Raw genomic sequence first — 16,815 nt, 5'->3', positions numbered from 1 at the left:
AAGGGAGAACTCTCTTTCTTCGACTTCCCTTACTCCTTGTGGAAGCAGGACTACCGGCATCGACTGGAGTTCCCCTCTAAGTTCCAATTAGCATATCTTCACTAGACCCGCTAATTCAAACTCTGGAAGATAGACAACGGCAGCTTTGATCGTTCTCTGTAGTGTAGATGTACCCCAAGAATGCTGTTGCTTTCGTGCACAGGTTATATGAATAAAACCTCTGTGTTTGCTTAGATAGCTGCAGAAAACACAACTGCGATGTATTATCTGAACTATCCTGTTGCTGATTAGTGGAAAAAAGTATTTAATCAGCATCAAATGAAATGACTCCCAGTTCTAGAGCATTTGTGTAATTTCTTGTTGGACAGAACTCAGTGACCCCAGACTGTGTGATCACTGCCTAGACAGCACCCCAACCCAACTTCAACACATTGGTTAAAATGTGGACAGGAGGCATGGGTGAACTGAATGGAATTTCTTCAAAACATTTTTGGGACAACACCACCATACAGCACTGATCTGATTATTTCTGGAACCACTAGTCACATTGGACTTGAAATTTCTTAATCCAGGGCTACATTGTCACTCATGAAGATACATAATTGAAGTTACACTTGTTATTGATGCTATCAGGCCCATTAGCATAGAAAGAGCCACTGATGTAAAAGTCACCTCGCTGATTGTATCTGGATCATTATTTTCTGTGGTAATTATACTTCACGCAGGGGTGAATCCAGTGCGACCCCAGTGAACGGAATATATGACACAGTGTGAGCATCATTTCCAGACATTTATTGTCAAGCTACAGTGGTTATACAAAGTGCAAGTTTGCGAGGCCACTGCGGAGAGATCTTCCTTGGCCTGGCCAAACAGTCCCTGTTGCCACCAGTAACAATGCCACTGCTACCATAAGACACTTCATAAATACTCTTGGGACCTCAGAAAGCCTGACCCAAATGATTCTATTGACAGTAGTGCCCTCCAACAATAACCCTGTGGTACATGAAGTGCAAAGGACTTATGGAAACATGAAAGTACAAATCTTTTAAACTAAGGTGGACAAACCAGTCCCAAAGGGTAAATGTAGGGGTAATAGAGTCGAGGGACAGCACTCTGAACTGATAAGCTTGCCATAGGCAATCTTCAAAGCAACTTATCTGAATGCAAATTGCAGAATGATTGGCCTTTACCTGCAAGAACCATAGCTGTTGCTTATATACATTTTTTACTAGTTACGGTGTGATGCACAGCATGAATTGGAATTGTATCACCCTGTACTTAACACACCTACACCCAAAGCTGGGTCTGGGCAGTATGGGTGAAGAGCTGTTACATGCCTAATAAAGTAACCTTCAGCAGCAGTAGTCAGCCAGACCACGCATGCGCGGTCAACATCTCATAACATTTGTGCTCTTTCTCTTGTGTGTGCAGTCCAGCTCCTGCTAGTTCCTTCGTTGTCGCCCTCAGTCACAGACAGAGTGAGCTCGTCTCCTCAACTGATGATCACGAAATTAAGAATTCTGTTACTTAATTTATTGTTCCTGTACATAGTTTATAGTTCATACCATAGTAGTTAGTTAGTTTATAGTTACTTGTTAAAACTTTTTTTTTTTACTGTTTTGCTGCTTTTCTGAGGTTAAAAAAAAGTGTGGAAGAAAAGAAAGGAGAAAAAAGGACTGAGATTACACAGATTGAGGTGAACTTCTGATAGTTTCCCTCCTACAATGCCAAAATTGCCGGGCTTTAAAAAATGCGACACATGTCACGAGGCAATCCCAGTGTTCAGCGGGCACTCAGCATGTATCAGATGCGTAGGAGAGGCCCATGTGCCTCAGAAGTGCCCACATTGTTCAAACCTCACGGCTAGAGCTCATCGAGATAGGAAGATGCAATTACGCATGTTCCTGTTTGATTAAGTGCTGCAACCTGTGGACACTGTTCCACCCATGGTTCCTTCGGAGCCCATAAGGCTGAAAAGCACAGAGCTCCTTCCCCCACTATGAGGTCTGTATCAAAAAAGCGCACTTCCTGGCCCGCTCCTTGCCACCGGTACCATCGAGCAGGATCAGCACTGCAGATAAGCCAAGTACCTCTGGCACTACTTCGCCACGTCCTAGGACACTCTTGGACCTGAAGAGCCAGCACCGAGCACTGTCGATGCTGACAACAGGAAAGGACCTCTGGCACTGAAGGCATCGTTGGCACCAGCAGCTGCACTGGCAAAGGCTTTGACACTGATGTTGGCGCCGCAGCCCACGGCACCAACACCACGGGCCATTCTGACACGAGCAGCTTGCCCTTCTTTGGCACAGGATGCACTGGATACACCTTCGGAACCAAGAAAGCCATGGGCAAAGTTGAATAGACCACATAGTCCTAGCCCTTCACCGACCTTCTCACTGGCCACCGTCTCCTTCACCACCGGCACCGAGTTACTACACCACAGGTCTTCCTTACCTGTCACCAACACTGGAATGCACGTTCCACTGCACCGTTCAGCCAAGAAATGTGTATCTTTCGTCTCTCCTTTCATAGAGAGGCTTGATGACACTTCACTCTCCAATTACATCAGGCGATAATATGCGCTGGGAGGAACACAGAAGTACATATTCTAGACAGGCGTCACTTGTATCACCCCCTGCATCAGGCACCAACCCAATCCTGCAGCTGCCATTTTTCATCATCAGCTCAAACCTTTTTATGAACATTGGGCCAGCGTCACCACCGACCGTTGGGTTCTTGAGATTGTTTCGACAGGTTACACCATCCCATTCACATCAATACCCCCAACCTCCTCACCTTCCCTATCCCACTTTAGGGACCCTTCTCACGAGTACCAGTTACAACAAGAAGTCCATCGCCTCCTTACCATTGGAGCAGTGGAAAGGGTACAGTGTGAGTTCAGAGGCCTAGTTTATTGGTAAGAATATCATGTGAGACCGTGTCAAATGCCTTACTAAAGTCTAGGTATACCACATCCACTGCTTCTCCCTTATCCACAAGACTCGTTATCTTATCAAAGAAAGCTATCAGATTGGTATGACATGATTTGTTCTTTGCAAATCCATGCTGGCTGTTCCCTATCACCTTTCCACTTTCCAAGTGTTTACAGATGATTTCCTTAATTACTTGCTCTATTATCTTCCCTGGCACAGAAGTTAAACTAACTGGTCTGTAGTTTCCTGGGTTGTTCTTATTTCCCTTTTTATAAATGGGCACTATATTTGCCCTCTTCCAGTCTTCTGGAATCTCTCCTGTCTCCCAAGATTTTCCAAAGGTGATAGCTAGAGGCTCAGATACCTTCTCTATCAGCTCCTTGAGTATTCTAGGATACATTTCATCAGGCTCTGGTGCCTTGCAGGCATCTAACTTCTCTAGGTGATTTTTGACTTGTTCCTTTTTTATTTTACCTTCTAAAACTACCCCCTGCCCACTAGCATTCACTATGTTAGGCATTCCTACAGGCTTCTCGGTGAAGACCGAAACAAGTCATTGAACATCTCTGCCATTTCCAAGTTTCCTATTACTGTTTCTCCATCCTCACTGACCAGTGGGCCTACTCTGTCCTTGGTCTTCCTCTTGCTTCTAATGTATTTATAAAAAGTTTTCTTGTTTCCCTTTATTCCCGTAGCTAGTTTGAGCTCATTCTGTGCCTTTGCCTTTCTAATCTTGCCCCTGCATTCCTGTGCTGTTTGCCTATATTCATCCTTTGTAATTTGTCCTACTTTCCATTTTGTATATGACTCCTTTATTTTTAGATCATGCAAGATCTCGTGGTTAAGCCAAGGCGGTCTTTTGCCGTACTTTCTATCTTTCCGACACATCAGAATAGCTTACTTTTGGGCCCTTAACAATGTCCCTTTGAAAAACTGCCAGCTCAGTTGTTTTTCCCCTCAGTCTTGATTCCCATGGGACCTTACCTGTCAGCTCTCTGAGCTTACCAAAATCCGCCTTCCCAAAATCCATTGTCTCTATTTTGCTGTTCTCCCTTCTATCCTTCCTTAGAATTGTGAACTCTATGATTTCATGATCACTTTCACCCTAGCTGCCTTCCACTTTCTAATTCTCAACCAGTTCCTCCCTATTTATTAGGATCAAATCTAGAGCAGCTTCCCCCCGGTAGCTTTTTCAACCTTCTGATATAAAAAGTTGTCTCCAATGCAGTCCAAGAACTTATTGGATAGTCTGTGCCCCGCTGTGTTGTTTTCCCAACATATATCTTGATAGTTGAAGTCCCCCATCACCACCAAATCTTGGGCTTTGGATGACTTTGTTAGTTGTTTAAAAAAAGCCTCATCCACTTCTTCCACCTGGGTAGGTGGCCTGTAGTGGACTCCTAGCGTGAAGACGTGGGAACAAAAATAACAGTTTGTGTGCGCTCACAGGGCGGGGGTTGGGCCTCCCTGCTTCAGCAGGAAACAGGCATGTGGATGCCTACATTGAAGAAACAGTGTGCACATTCATAGGCAGAAATGCAGTCACAAAAGGACTTTTACCCTGACAATTTAGGCATCAAATAAGTTTAGGTGTCTACAGGGTTTAAGCAACCCTGAGGAGAGGTGGAGAAAAGAGGGGCCTAGGAAATCCTGTTTACCTGGACAAAGGACAAGGGAGGAGCCACTGGAGGGGGATATTGGAGGCTTGGCTGGAAGGAGGGTTTTTTTGGAGTGGGCAGAGAGAGATCATGCCTCGCAGAGCTGAATGCAGGAGAGACTCAGAGGTGCTGTACTGAAGAAGGCCAGGCCTGCTGGTCCTGGGAGTTCCTATGCTATGTTCATATGCTCTATAAACCCTCCTGCTTTATGCTGTTCGAGAGTCACTCCAGACTAGAGAGCAGGGCTGCATTATTCCCTTTGCGAGTGGAGGCCCTGGGGGTACAGAGGGAGTGGCGCCCATGGCAGACACAGGTGTGCTGAAGGCTCAGAGAGGTACAGTCCCAAGAGGCAGAATGGCTAACACCGGGAAAGTGTGGACCCACCGAGAAGGGGCTGTTGCACAGAAGGGGGTTCTTTCCTGGGACTGAGTGTCCCTGACAATGTGGTAGCAGAGGATGGTTCGTGGAGGCTTTCTGTAGATGGTTGACTGTGGGTGCAGGAGCTTTGCAGTGGCTGCCAGCGATAAACAAGACTGTTGAAGGAATCAGCAAGGAAATGGCCTATAATCATCTCTGTAAGAACGACCTGGTATGACTGTGCCGGCAGGGGGTGGGGAGGCTCACTAAGGAGTAGCTAATGGTTCAATTTGTAGAGAATGACCAGTCAGGAACAGGCTCCAGATCCCAATGAGGCTCCTGGGATGCCCGGAGAACTGGGGAGTAGCTGCGGGGGCAGTCAGTGTAGCAGCAGAACAGCAGACACACAAGCTGAATATGGAGAAGAGGTGGCAGAAGGGCTGCCCCATGGGTAAGCGGGGATGGGCCCCTAGATGACAGCACTGTGGGGGAAGTAGACTACAAAGTGCTGCCCCACTTTAAGGAGGGGGTGAATATTGATATTGACCTCACAGGCTTTGAGAGGGCTGGTGATTTGCACCAGATTAACCCCACAAACAGGCGTCACTATCTCACCCCCTACAGGCCTCAAGGTCACATGGACGGGATTGAGACTGGGGACTGTGAGCTGTTCAAACAGGCCTTGCTGCTGAAGTGTGAGCTGACCCCTGAGGCGTACCGGATGCAGTTCTGGAATGTACACAAGATCTCAGGTGTCACCTACAAGGAGGTCGCCAACCTGCTGGGGGAATATTTCCACAAGTGGGGGGGAAAGGGGCTGGGGCCACTGCTGCTGAGGACTTGTGTAACCTGGTGAGGTTGGAGCAGCTGTAGGACATTTGCCTACCAGACCTAGAGGTGTAGTTAGCCAGCCAGAAGCCCAAAGATCTGTGCAGTGCAGGATCACTGGTAGATGAGTTTGTGGCCAGCAGATCAGGGGGAGGAGAGAAACCCATGTCAGGATTCAGAGGTGGATTCACACAGAGAGCCCTTGAAGGTGAGACTCTAGGAATCCCAGCACAGGAGTGCCCCTGAATGCTGGAGCAAGTTTAACACCCCCCCCCCTCCCCAAACCACCACCACTTCATGGGTCTTTAGGGACCTGAAATGCAATCACTGTGGTGAAGATGGACACAAGGTGGCACAATATGAGAGGATGAAGGAAATTGTGGCTAGGCAGAACCCATTGAGTGTCAACAATCCTGCATGTCCTGTGGCTTCCACCAGGGGGCAGGAGAAAACCTGGGATATGTATAAAGCAGTATTGGTCTCTTGGAATCCTAAAACTAGAAGGGACCTTGATCTAGACCAGTGTTTCTTAAACTTTTTAAGACCAGGGAACACCAGACAATAATTTTTTTATGAGAAACACCAAGGATTTTTTGTTGACCAAAAAAAAAAAGAAGTCGCCTGCCCCTTTAAGGGTGGCCATTTTGAATTCTGCTATAGCTGATGTATTTTGCTGGTTGAAACTAGCAGGTTTGTCATGTATTGCCACAAATTTTGGAGAACACTTGAATCGATTGGCTGGTGCTTGAGGGTAAACAAAGATGGTCAGTCAGCTTAAGATTTGCCGTGTCAGTATGCACTGATATCTGTATGGTGAGCCTCTGTTTGTGCAAGACACTTTACCTGTTGAAGGAAAACCTGTCCTCAATTGTTTGCCTGTTGCAAATAGCAGTGTGCCTAATGCTGGAGACTGTAACTCCAGTCCTTTGTGGAGCTGGCAGAAGGTGCCAGTTGTCCCAGAGATGGATCTGAACTTAACTGGAACCCAAGAGTGATGTGTTCCTAAGCTTGTGGGCTGCAACCCACATTGCCAGTGAAGAGCGCTCCAGGGAGCAGTCCTTCTGCAGACCAGAAAGAGGGTTTGTCGCTTAGGAAGATTCCTGAAGAGAACAGTTTTCATGGTAGTTTTATAAGCATTTTGCTGCAGCTGATGAGTGTGGAAGTGATTTGGTCCAGTGTGGACAGCCTAGAGGAGGTCTCAGCTGGAGTAAAAATTGTTAGGGAGGGTAAATAGTCCTAGAGCCAAGTGTCTGTGCTTGGCCAGCCTGCTGGGTGACTATGTTGCTGGAACATGAAAGGCTCCATGATGATTCTTTGAGTGAGCAGCCTGGGCCTCAGGGACTGAAGAAAGATTGGGTCACTGTTCAGTCTTCTAATAGAACCCTCAAGGAGAGCCGCCCCTTTGCTGTCATTAGTGAAAAGAAGTTCCCTCAGCAGCAGGTTTGGCATTGTGTTTAGTCTAGCCGAGGTATCACAGCGGGGGAAAAAAGCATCATCAGAAAAAATATCAGTGGCTCATCTTTTCTTCAGATCCCCTTTAAAAACAAAACCAGCCTGAGGTATAAAATTTACATCTGTGTCTTGCAGTCTGTTGTTCAGATCAATATTAATTAAAAGATTCAGCTGGTTCTTTTTCCAGTGCTGCTCACATCCATTCCAGTTAGGTGTGTGCACCCCAGGCATGATCATCGAAAGGTTTTTCCCCTAATGGTACCTGTCAGGTTGGCTGTGGGAACCCCTGGAGTGGTGCTTTCATGGCAACATACGTAGGTCCCTGCCAACTGCTGCTTCTTCGGTTCCTTCTACTACCAGTGATGGTCACTGGAACACTTTGGTCTCTTGTGTTTGCAAGTGAACTCCATAGTGGACTGTCTTACCTTTTTGTAAATAGTTCCTTTATTTTGTAAATAATAGTGTAGTTATATTCTTAAGTTAGCAAGTTTAGCAGAGAGGAGCCATTCCTGTGCTAGATGGTAGTCTGAGACCACCAGAAGGATGTGTCCCACGCCAAGACACCCAGTGACTGACCCATCAATACCAGCACCATGGACTGTGGACTCCTGGGGAGATCCATCAAGTTCAGTGCTGGTGGTTTCCCCGGTTAAGGAAGAGTTGGAGGAGGACCTCAATCTCCTCTCCCTGCCAGACAGATTTAAGGCAATGTGGGATCTGATGACATGATGGCACAATCCCTGGCTCCACAGACCCACGTCCCAGTGCTGGCTTCAGCATCAGCTCAGATGGCAGCACCGCCTCCAATCGGGCATAAGGGCAAGCCCACAATGAAGTGGCCGTGTTCCCCATCACTATGTCACTGCTCTCCCACCCCGTTGAGATACTCTGGTTGGGCTCAGACTATTCCTCTGGATTACAGATGGAGTCTTATGCGTGCTGAGAAAGCTGGCACTGCTCCTGATCCCAACATCGACCCTGGCATTGCCCCAAGTGAGAGGAAGGGCAGTCAGTACTGCTGGTGTCATAGGCCACCTCAGTGGCAGGCTTCAGTACAGTGGCTCTTCTGGACACCAGTGCCTGAGGCCCAGCTCTTGAGCCATGTTGGTGGCTTCAGCAGCCAATAGACCCCCTTGGTTACCTTTGTTTCCTGTGAAATACTGAATATTTGGAATAAACCTGCAAAGGATAAAGGTCAAGTGCCATTGAGGTCAGACCCAGGCCAACGACATGCCGCCCATGGCACCAGCAGCCAGAATACAAGTTTGACTGTGCTGGATTGTTTGCTTAGCAAACAGACTCAAAGACTTGAGGGCAGAGCTCAAATATTTAAGGATCCACACTCCAGAATCCCACAAAAAAGGTGTTTAATTCCTAGCCTGCTCCTCATTTCTATTCTGGTCCCTCAAAGCAAGTATTTAATGGGGGGGGGGGGGAGAAGATCCTTAATCGCTGGGCAGAGCACTTTGCTGATGTCTTTAACAGGCCCTCTTCTATCAACGAGGAGGCAATAAACCGCCTTCCTTAGGTGGAGATCAACGAAAGCCTGGCTGATCCTCCAACAGTACTGGAAACTCAAAAGGCCACTGAATTGCTCTCCAACAGTAAAGTTCCTGGAGCTGATTCTATTCCAGCTGAAATTTATAAATCTGGTGGACCCAAGTTAATTAAGAGGCTTACTGAAATGTTCTGTGAGATGTGGAAACAGAAACACGTTCCTCAAGACTTCAAAGATGCGTCTATTATTCATCTATACAAGCGCAAGGGAAATCGCCTCTCTTGTGACAACTACAGAGGAATCACTCTGCTCTGTGTTGCAGGAAAGGTCCTCACCAGAATACTTTTAAGCAGACTCACACAGCACCTTGACCAAGGTCTCTTGCCAGAAAGTCAGTGTGGCTTCAGGAAGGGACGAGGTACTACTGACATGATATTTGCCGCCAGACAACGACAAGAAAAGTGTCAAGAACAGAATGTCCAGCTCTACACTGTCTTTGTGGATCTAACTAAAGCATTTGACTCTGTCAGTCGTGAGGACCTCTAGAAGATTATGGCCAAATTTGGAAGCCCAGACACCTTCATTGAAATGATGAAGCAGTTTCATGACGGCATGCTTGCCAGAGTCCAAGATCGTGGCAATTATTCAGAGCCATTCGCAGTCACAAACGGTGTGAAACAGGGATGTGTCCTGGCCCCCAGTCTCTTCAGCCTTATGTTCTCTGCTGTGCTGATTGATGCCTTTAGAGAAAATATCAGGATCGACTTGCGCTACCGTTTTGATGGAAGGCTATTTAACTTGAGGAGGCTTCAGACCAAAACCAAGGTTCAGGTTGAGACCATTCGTGACTTTCTATTTGCGGATGACTGTGCCCTCAACTCAGGTACGCAAGCAGGCATGCAACACTGCATGAATCTATTCTCCGCAGTGTGCATGAGCTTCGGCCTCACGATCTCCACCAAAAAAACCAAGGTTCTGCATCAGCCCACTCCTGGCTGTGACTACACTGAGCCATCCATCACTGTAAATGGCCAGAAGCTCGATAATGTGGACAGATTTACATATCTTGGCAGTGCTCTATCGAAGGCAGCCAACATTGACGAGGAGGTGAATACTAGAATCGCCAGAGCCAGTGCAGCTTTTGGAAGGCTTAAACTTAATGTTTGGAATCGAAGAGGCATTAAGACTGAGACGAAGCTAAAAGTCTACTCGGCGGTCGTCTTGCCCACCCTCCTCTATGCTTGTGAGACCTGAACTGTATATAGTCGTCATGCAAAAAAGCTGAATCACTTCCACATGAACTGTCTATGGAAACTGCTGAAGATAAGATGGCAGTATAAAGTTCCAGATACTGATGTTCTTCTACAGGCTAATATGACAAGCATTCACACCATGCTTTGCAAGGCACAACTCAGATGGGCTGGCCATGTTGTGCGCATGTCCGATGATCGATTGCCCAAGAAGATGCTCTATGGTGAATTACAACACGGCAAGCGATCTCTTGGAGGTCAAAAGAAGAGATTCAAAGATACCCTTAAGGCCTCCCTTAAGAACTGTAACATAGATCCTGGAAATTGGGAGAGTATTGCTGTTGATCGTTCCGCCTGGTGCAGACGAATACATGATGGTGCAATAGCCCACGAACAAAAGAGACTGCGTTATGCTGCAGAGAAACGTCTTCTTCGCAAGTCTAGGGACGGTATCTTCTCTTCCTCCGGTCGGCAGTCTGATCTTTCATGTCCCCACTGTAACCGTCAATTTCGGGCTCGGATTGGACTAATCAGCCATCTCCGAACCCACCCCCAACTAAACTGATGACACTGGGTGGTCCTCATCGACCTCGATGGATGAACAACAACAGGCCCAGCCACGACTCTCTGGACAGACTAGTCATGCACCTGCCTCAAGTTCTCACATCTCTCTACTGTGGCTGCTGCCACAAGTGGTCTGCAGGGGAGTACTATTTGCCAAGCTGCAACGTTCGTTATGGTCACAGATGCGTCAGCATTAGGATAGGGAGCGCCCTGGGTGACCTTAGGACACAGGACCTGTGGTTCCAGGCAGAACTATACATCAGTGTCAGGCAGCTATGGGCAGTTTGTCGAGCATGCATGATGTTCCAGACCAATCTTCAGGGAATGTGTGTCAGTGCTGATGGACTGCATCCTCCTCCCAGGAAACTGCTTGGGAGTCCCCGAATTGGAATGGACATAAGCAAGTCCCCGAATTGGAACGGACATAAGCAAGCAGTCTAAGAAGTGAAATGGTTGTTTGTCCTCTCATGACTGTTGTTCTTTGAGACGTGTTGCTCATGTCCATTCCAAAACCAACGTGCCTGCCTTCTTTGGGAGTATTTTGGCAAGAAGGAACTGAGCAGGTGTCAGATCAGCTGGGACCTATCCATGTCACCATGAAGGCGCCACTCCTGGGGGGTTACAGCCAACCCACCAGGTACCAGTAAGGGAAAAACCTTCCAACAGTCCTGCGCGTGGCATGCGGACACGTAATTGAAATGGACATGAGCAACACATCTTTGAGAACAACAGCTACAAGATTGTAAATAACTTTTTCTGTATGACTCCTTCCTAAGCCAACTGCCTTGCACAACAATAGTGAAGATACTCATAGGAGTTAAAACAACACAAAATCAAAGATTTTCGCTATAGAAGATAAGATGAGGCAAGAGTTCTAGGACAATGTTAGGGTACAAAACTGGTTTAGTGCTGTGTTCCCAAGCTCACTCTATGTTGATATAACAATGACTCTGTGATGTTCCTTCACAGTGAGCAGTAGTGACACTGAGTGAAGATTACACCACAGATTTATCTTAAGGGGCTGTGTTAAGATTTCACTACACTGTTTGGAAGTTTAAGGTAAATTTAAAATACCTATGTGCTTTTTAATATGTCTGAATTTTGTAAGTCCAGTTTGAAAAAAGAGCAATCTCAGTCAATTTCTTTCTGTTTCCAAAATCACAGCATGAATGGAAATGTGACCAGAGTTGCAGGATGCCACACTGGAATTACTCAGGGCAAACTACAAAGAATGAAGCAGAGTCCCCAACACCAGTGAATATTTTAATACTTAGTTTTACCAAGCCAGCACAAAACAGCTTCTAGAATCCCTTCCTGGTTTCACAGAAACCAAAACACTTATAGCAACACAGCCTTGGGCTTCCAGGTCAGATATGTTGACAATTCTGAAACTCTTGCTTATCTTATAAGAAAGTTCCTCCAGTCCCAAAGCGTTGGACATGTGATCTCCCAGGTCAATGAATGTTTCAGATTTTACCCAAATACATGCTCGCAGCCAATTCTTATGAAAAATTGATTAAAAAAGAAAGGAGATAGAGAATTGGTTAAAAGATCAGTATAGATAAAGGCCTGAGTATAGTTCTGAGATCAGATTCATAGTAGAAATGATGAGCTTCGTAGTGGGATTAGGTGTTTGGTTGTGTGTGTTCTCCCTGTGTGCGATGTGTGGACATCTGGGACAGCAGACCTCAAATGCCCAGTGCACAAGGTCTGTGAAGATATGAAGGTACCGGGTCAGGTTTATTTCCAACGAAGCACAGTGTGGGTATCCCACAGACTCCACAGGACCAGTAACATGTGCCTGTAACACTGGATCAGCTCAGTGAAAGACAGACCTCTCTGTTCCTCCCTAGGCTAGACAGAGACTCTCCCCTGAGCTATCTCTTTATACCCTGATACAAATACATTACATATGGCCCCGTGACCTTAGTTACTGCCCTATGATGTGGCTAGTTATTACTCATCACTTTGTACTTGTTGGTTCAGTTAAAACATCTCTATTACAAACTGTCATCCTGCGTTTCTCTTTTAGGAGGAGTCAGTGTGTTCCTGTTACTGTTCTACCACCCTTGATATCAGAATGTTCTGGTACCACTTGATATTAGGAGTGTTTCAGGGTTCTCTGTGCCTAGCACTTCTAGGAATGTGCATTTCTGCGATATCAGCCCTTTTTCTTGCCAGATTCTGAGAGCAGGGCCTGCCTTTTGCTCAGTTTCTTTGTTTTAGATCAGTAAAGCTTTGACCACTACTTCAGATCAGGTCTCAGGTCTCATACGAGGGCCTGTGCCTCAGGCTCTAGTCCTACTACATTTAGTTGCAAAGAGTTCTTTTAGAATTAGCCCATAGGCTATAGTCCAGTGTTCCTCTTCAGGGCAGTCCAGATATGACGGGAGATCTCAGTCTTACGACTCAAGCCTCCCTGCATGAAGCAGCTTTCTACAATTCCAGGCCTTCTCTGGGCAGCATACAGCCCTTATGTGAATAATAGGCAATCACTGAGACTTGGACGAAGACTGGTTTCCTAAGCATCACCAGGAATTAGCTACATGAATTAACATAGGGCAGTTGCCTGTCTTCCACCATTCCCAAGTATCTAAGAGATCACTACAGTGATATCGCTATATTTACAGATAATTTAAATATTAACATTTCCTTTCTGTCTCTGAATTACCAGAATACAGCATAGACAGGAACTGGTTTTTTACATTGTTAAGCTTTAACAATATATATATGTAAACACACAAACTCACAATCATCTACCAATCTGTCCATACAGGTTGAATTTGGTCATTTATCCTGCAATATTTTTAATTCTTTCTGGCCATGTGTCGTAGGAAGCAACTGTAGGGAAGGAGGGGAATGGACACCCTCTAGCACCTTTTCCCCGTCAACAGTCTTCCTCATTTTCCTAGCACCGACACCATGTCATGGTCTTACGTTCACAGAATCATAGAACACAGAAAACGAGGCTAGGAAGAGACCTCAGGAAGCCATCTAATCCAAACCCCTTCTCAAAGCAGGACCAAATTCAACTAAATCATCCCAGCCAGGGATTGGTCAAACCTGGACTTAAAAACCTCTAGGGATGGAGATTTTACCACCTCCCTAGGTGGCTGTCTTAGGGAGCCCTGAGTTCTGGTACTGACATGGTTGTAGACCTTTTGAAGGAGACAAGGTACACTGAGTAGCCCCTTAATTACTTGGGGGAAATTCTCTGGCATCATATATATAGTAACCCAGTGTCTGTGACTCTGTAACAATGAAATGCTGGCTGTTCCCTCTGGGCGGCGCTGTTGCCTCCTGCTGTGGCGCTCAGCTGACTTCTGCGCTGCTCAGCCGGGCCGCCGCGTGGGACCAAGCGGTGTAAGCAGCCGTTTGGGATCTGCGCTCCCCGTGCAGCACAGGGCTCAAACGGCTGCTTGCGTCGCTTGCTCCCGTGTGGCGGCCCAGCTGAGCGGCGCAGAAGTCAGCCGAGCACCACGGCAGGACGCAACAGCACTTCCCAGAGGGAGCAGCCAGGGAGTGGGACCTGAATGAGTGTGCGTCTTTGACGTCAGGAAAGGGCGTCGGATTCAAAAGGAGGAAAGTGGAGCAGACACAAGACACGGAGGAGACAGAGAGGAGAACAGAAGTGGCAGAGAGGAGGTGGAGGACAACGAGAGAGAGAGTGACGCAAACACAGCAGGAGGAGGAGAAGAGAAACACAGAGTGAGAGGCGGGAGGGGAGAAGAGAAAGAGAGATGGAGAGAGAGGCAGGAGGCAGACGAGAGCTGAGAGGAAGAGGGCGAGGCAGTAGGAGGAGGAGAGAGAGAGAGAGAGGCCATTTGTGCCGCTTGCTCCTGCGCGGCGGCCCGGCTGAGCGGCATGGAAATCAGCTGAGTGCCACGGCAGGAGGCGAAGGGGGGCAGGGCGGTAATGTACACGCCCAGGGGGCGGGGCCTGGAGGAGCGTTCATCCCCGATGGAGACAGAGGAGAGTGGAGAGAGAGTGAGAGGCAGGAGGGGGAGAAGAGAAAGAGACGGAGCGGAAAGGCAGAAGGTGGAGGAGAGCTGAGAGGCAGGGGGAGGCAGTAGGAGGAGGAGAGACAGAGCGAGAGACCGGAGGCTCAGGAGAGAAAACCGATGTGGAGGAGAGACCTGAAAATCCCGTCTTATGACGGGCTAATTGGCTAGTGAGTTATATAAGAGGCAAAACTACATGGGTACAAGGGCCCCTTCCAGCCTTGGAATCTTTGAACCTATAAACTTTTATTGTTGTACTTTAATAGCCCTCCAATTTAAACGTGACGGGAGGTGGCATTCTAGGTGTGGGCCCTGGCCTTGGAACTTGTTTCTCCCTGTTGTGTGATGTAGCCTGAGCTGGAGTATCAGGAGCATGGCTTAGCTTCAAAAGCAGAGCAGGTTGAGCAAGGTGGAAATGGGTTAATGGTGATGAGGAAAATGATTAGTCCTGACTAAAGGGTGGATGAGAAGGAATTTGTTACTGAGGGATCCTGGAGGTTCTGTGAATCCATCACAGAATTCTGCTACTGAAACAAAACTTCAATTTAAAATAACATTTCTTATGGTTGCAAACAGTTTTTCGAGACCAAGTATGTACATGAAGCAATGCAGCTTTCCTGGGTCTGCAGGCAGCTTGGAAGAATACCTGAGCTGACTAAGTCCTTGGTTTGTTGGACTCAGTGAGGCTTATTTTTACAGGAGACATTAGTGCCCACTCAGATGATGAATTTTCTAAGTTAAATGACTAGCGCCATTATGACAAGACCTCAGTGGAATTCTCCTACCTAAATGGTCTATGGCTCAACACATTCTAGATCTCATTGTTATTCTGGGATTGAATGTGGAGGGAGTAATGGTTGGACATTACCTCCTCTGAGATGAGGCTGTGGATCACCTTTGCCCCTGAAAGGGTAGGAGACCTAGAGCATTGGTCCACTGCTAGAGATTAATGGCCCCATAGATTTTTCTGAGCTTTTGGAGGGAGAATTTTGTATAGATAGTGGAGCACTCTGTCGATAACTTGGTAGGACAGTGTGATTAATTTTGTCCCCAACTATCGACACAGTGGCTCCTAAATACCTCCTCTCTCTGTGTTATCTTCACAGGTCTCCTTGATATTCAGATGGTCAGCAACACATGAAGCATGAAGGGAGGAGGCTAAAGTGCCAGTGATGGAAGTCACTCTCAAGGTGATCGCTCATCACACACAGACTTTTTGAAGTGTAATGCCATGATTGTGATGGAGATGAAGAAAGTTTTCTTCTTCACCACGCAGGAAGTCTCAATCCAGGCTGTCTGATCTCATGCACAGAGTCTTGCTGTGAGGGCTTGTCTACATATTTCACTGATTAGGCTCAGACCAGATAACCAGCCTTTGTGGTGGCAGTTCCATGTCATGCAAACAAATGCAGAGTTTTTCTCTCATTCGGAGTCAGCCAGTTTTGCTCCTTTGATGTTGTGAAAGTGGTTGGCAAACTTAGAGCTGCAACCTGTGGTTTGGCTCTGCTACCTCCTGGTTGGCTCTTATCTGGCACTTGGTTTGCTGTTGGTGGAGAGTCGATGCCTGTAACAGAAGTTAGGGAGGCAGCATCTTTAAACAAGCATCTGTCAAGATTTTGGTGACAGAGCCATTACCTCTGATGCAGTTGCTATTAAGTAGTCTGTCTCCTCTTGGAGCTGAGGGGCTCATTCTCTGCTAGAAGAGACACGCTGTCATTGCACTCATGTACTGAATGCACAAGCAGCTGTAGAGCCAGCTGCCCCAGTACAGCGACTCCCACTGCTTGCATGGCCATGGCCACATTCTGTTTTTGCATGTTAGCTCAACAAGATCTGCCATAGGTAAATCCCCTGTGCTGGGAATCTCAGCATGCCAAACCCAAACTGGTCAGTCTTCAGTCTGGCTCCAGCCTTCCCAATCAGGGACTGTTACAGTGGAGCAATCTGGGCAGTACTGAGGATCCCAGGATTCTGTGACCTCTTTCATGCTGGACTTAGACCACACTACAGTACAAAGACAGTCCTAGTCTGATTGTCAAATGCAAAGAGGGAGTTTGGCCAAAACCCATGCAGCACCTTTATATCTTCATCTGCTTTATGACCCTAGAGCAAGAGTTGTATGTGAGTAGCAAATGTCCTCTGAGGGTATGTCTACACTACAGCACTATTTCGAATTAACTTAATTCAAAATAGTTCATTCGAATTAAGCTAATTCGAAATAGCGCCTCTATTATCACAAAAACTATTTCGAAATAGCGCGTTCCCACTGAC

The 16,815-nt window shown here is 46.9% G+C and overlaps 1 protein-coding gene and 1 long non-coding RNA gene across 9 annotated transcripts in view; both read left to right on the top strand.

The window, feature by feature from the left end:
• The window catches only part of MMP24 (matrix metallopeptidase 24), a 114,583-nt gene that overhangs the window by 62,948 nt on the left and 34,820 nt on the right, over positions 1–16,815 (top strand). The window lies entirely within an intron of this gene.
• Positions 5,717–15,969, top strand: LOC142818874 (uncharacterized). Of its 2 annotated transcripts, none has more exons than XR_012896575.1 (2): positions 5,717–11,909; positions 15,651–15,969. It is a non-coding gene; the product is annotated as an uncharacterized LOC142818874 (long non-coding RNA). The 2 variants fall into 2 exon arrangements; XR_012896574.1 differs by lacking the exon at positions 5,717–11,909 and adding an exon at positions 13,959–15,455.

The sequence above is a fragment of the Pelodiscus sinensis genome, chromosome 18, assembly GCF_049634645.1.
Source record: "Pelodiscus sinensis isolate JC-2024 chromosome 18, ASM4963464v1, whole genome shotgun sequence".
NCBI lineage: Eukaryota > Metazoa > Chordata > Testudines > Trionychidae > Pelodiscus > Pelodiscus sinensis.
The sequence above is the reverse complement of the archived record's forward strand: the minus strand, read 5'-3'. Positions and strand labels throughout refer to the sequence as shown.